Source organism: Lemur catta, chromosome 3 (genome assembly GCF_020740605.2).
Source record: "Lemur catta isolate mLemCat1 chromosome 3, mLemCat1.pri, whole genome shotgun sequence".
Lineage (NCBI taxonomy): Eukaryota > Metazoa > Chordata > Mammalia > Primates > Lemuridae > Lemur > Lemur catta.
In genome coordinates this window covers 52,364,368-52,368,249 of record NC_059130.1, presented here as the reverse complement: position 1 = coordinate 52,368,249, position 3,882 = coordinate 52,364,368, and positions in this window count along the sequence as shown.

Genomic DNA, 3,882 nt, shown 5'->3' with positions numbered 1-3,882 from the left:
GCTGAAATGGCCCTCAGACAAAGGGATAGCCCAGGTGCTACAGAGGCTAATAATAGCCAATAGGTTTATATTGTCCTCTGTGTTTTTGAGTTAGAACACCCAGGACACTGCCATGGCTTTCATGAACAAAAAGGAAAAAATAGTAGCTGATGATTTGGATGGCCCAAAGCAGGGGCCCTTGCAAGATATTTCTTTATTTCTTGAATAGTCATTTGTCGTTCTGATGTCCAATGTATGGAGTCAGGTTGATCTTCCTTTCTTTTGGATATATATAAAATACTTAGCAGTGGGATTGCTGGGTCATATAGTAGTTCCATTTTTAGGTTTGTGAGGAACCTCCATACTGTTTTCCATAGTGGTTGCACTAATTTACATTCCCGCCAACAGTGTACAAGGGTCCCCTTTCTCCACATCCTCACCGGAATTTGTTTTGCCTTTTTGATAAAATCTATTTTAACTGGGGTGAGATGATATCTCATTGTAGTTTTGATTTGCATTTCTCTGATGACTAACGATGTGGAGCATTTTTTCATACACCTTTTGGTCATTTGTATGTCTTCTTTCAAGAAATGTCTATTCAGATCTTTTGCCCATTTTTAATTGAATTATTTGCTTTTTTCTTATTGAGTTGTTGGAGCTCTTTATATATTCTAGTTATTAATTCCTTGTCAGACGGGTTGTTTGCAAATATTTTCTTGCATTCTGTTGGTTGTCTTTTCATTTTTGTTGATTGTTTCCTTTGCTGTGCAAAAGCTTTTCAGCTTGAAGTGACCCTATCGGTCCAATTTTGCTTTGGTTGCCTGTGCTTTGGGGGTATTACCCAACAAGTCCTTGCCCAGACCAATGTCCTGAAGCATTTACCCAATGTTTTCTTTAAGTAGTTTCATAGTTTCAGGTCTAAGATTTAAGTCTTTAATCCATTTTGATTGGATTTTTGTATATGGTGAGAGATAAAGGTCTAGTTTCATTCTTCTGCATATGGATATCCAGTTTTCCCAGCACCATTTATTGAAGAGACTGTTCTTTCCTCAATGTATGTTCTTGGAATCTTTGTTGAAGATAAGTTCACTATAGATGTGTGGATTTATTTCTGGGTTCTCTATTCTGTTCCATTGTTCTATGTGTCTGTTTTTATGCCAGTACCATGCTGTTTTGGTTATATAACTCTATAGTATAATTTGAATCAGTTACTGTGATTCTTCTAGTTTTGTTCTTTTTGCTCAGGATGGCTTTGGCTATTCTGGATCTTTGTGGTTCCATATAAATTTTAGTACTATTTTTTTCTATCTCTGTGAAGAATATCATTGGTATTTTGATGAGGATTGCATGGAATCTGTAGATTGGTTTGGAAAGTATGGACATTTTCACAATATTGATTCTTCCAGAGTCAGTTTCAAACACAATGGGTTCATGCTGGTACCAAGTGCAGAGTTGAAAAGAATGAGTCCTGGGTGTCCATGGCTCCTTCTTGAATCCTGCCAACTATGCCATCTGTTGACCCAAAAGGTTAAAAAAACAGGTATCACAGGCAATAGCTGGGGAATACCAACCTCAGCACAAATTGAGAATGTGCCCCAAAGTGGGTTAAATGAGGCACAGTATTTATACATTTTGCTACATAGAAAATGAGAAAAGGGCAGTGAAGCAAAAGTGACATTCTTACAATTCTGATTCATGCTTAGTGACATTTTACATAGGATAAAGCAAACATGCAATTGATGTATGTAGGGTAAAATGTTAACGAGTACATAGGTGTCTTAGGGTGTGAAGAGTTATAATTGACTCTGTGCTTTGTGCTGCATCTGATAGCAAAGTTACAATCACTACCTGTCAGTGAAATATTTGACAAACTCCAGCCTCATAGGCAAGAGTTCAGCTACTAGGTCTAGTTTAAATCACCCATATGACCAACCTATAGCCATTTCGGTCCTCTTTAAAATTTTTTTCTTTCAAATTTTCATTTTCCTGGCATAAGTATCATACATACTTATGATAAAGTTCAATTTATAAATTAGGCACAGTAAGAGATTAAAAATAATAACTAATAATAGAACAATTATAACAATATGCCAGCATCACTACTCTTATACTTTGGGGGCATTATTAAGTAAAATAAGGGTTCCTTGAACACACACACTGCACTACTACAACGGCCAATCTGATAACCAAGACAGTTATTAAATGGCTAATGGGTGGATGCACTGGAGAAATAAATGATTTACATCCTGGGCAAGATGTAGTGGGACAGTGTGAAATTTTATCATCCTACTCAGAACAGCATACAATTTAAAGATTGGGAATTGCTTATTTCTGGAATTTTTCATTTAATATTTTCGGACTGTGGTTGACCCCAGGTAACTGAAACTGCAGAAAGTGAAACTGTGGATGGGGGGACTACTGTATCACATTTGTTTATCCATTCATCAGTTGATGGACATTTGAGTTGTTTCCAGTTTTGGGCCATCATGCATAGAATAAAGTTGTTATGAACATTTGTGTACAAGTCTTTGTGTAGAAATATGCTTTCATTTCTCTCGCGTAAATACCTCAGAGTGGAATTGCTGGACCTTAAGGTAAATGTACCTTTAATTTTATTTTAGAAAAATAAGTGCTTCCATTTTGATGCAGCAATTCTTCCCACAATTTATTCTAAATAAAAAATCATGAATGTGTGTAATGATTTAGCTACTAGGATCTTCATCATAGCAATATATATACATTTGCTACAATTTAACATACAACCATGTTATAGAGCATCATATGGCAATTTCTAAAAATTTTTAAGAATAAATTTAATGCCCATCCCATTCACTCCTCAAAACTGCCCATTCTGCTGATATAGTTGTTATAAAAGGTGAGATAATGTAGATGAATCTATGCAAATAAACCAGTGGTAGCAGTCACTTATGATGCCTTGTGCCACATCTCCTCTTTTGCCACGATTTCAGCGCAGCTGTGATGGTCTGTTCCATACACATTGCCACCCTCCCATCTTCAGCAAACCAAAGTGACAGAGTTCTCCAAAACAGTAGAAAGCCACTCAGTGTGAGCACAGGTAGCCAAGAATTTCAAGGGAGTTAATGCCTGTGGGGACAACACTCAAACAATGGGGGATAAAAACCAATAGTTTTATGCTCCAGCCTCTCATCTTCTAAGGCATCTGCAAAATGATTCTTCAAAGGGTCCTCAGTATAATTAAGCCCCCATTCTCCACATTGGAAACCAGCTCAAAAAAATACTTTCATTGACTTTTCTTCCTTCCTTGTCCCACTGTCCTTCCTCAGTCCTGTTTCCTGAAGTAACCTCCAAAATGTACCCAAATCCTTGTTTCAGTGTCTGCTTTGGGGTACCATCAATGCTAAATTTTTTAAGAGGATGTCTTATGAGTGCTGGAACAGAAATATCATCCTGAAAATGAAAAATCAGAAAGTGACACTGAGAATAGATCTCATTTTACAAATGCTCCTCAATTTACGATGTGGTTACATCCTGATAAACCCATTGTAGGCTGAAAATATCGTAAGTCAGAAGTGTTTTCCTTTTTTTTTCTCCTTGCATTTAAAAAAAATTCAATAGTATTTAGGGAGTACAAGTTGAGTTCCATTATGTATACATATTGTATAGTGGTGATGTCTGAGCTTTTGGCATACCTATCACCTGAACAGTGTACATTGTACCCAATAGGTAATTTTTCATCCCTCACTCCCTCCCAACATCCCCTCTTTTAAGTCTCCAGTGTCCATTATACTACTCTGTGTGTCCTTGTGTAGCCATAGCTTAGCTCCCACTTATACGTGAGAACATGCGGCATTTGTTTTTCAGTTCCTGAGTTATTATACTTCACTTAGGATAATGGCCTCCAGCGCCATCCTAGTTGCTGCA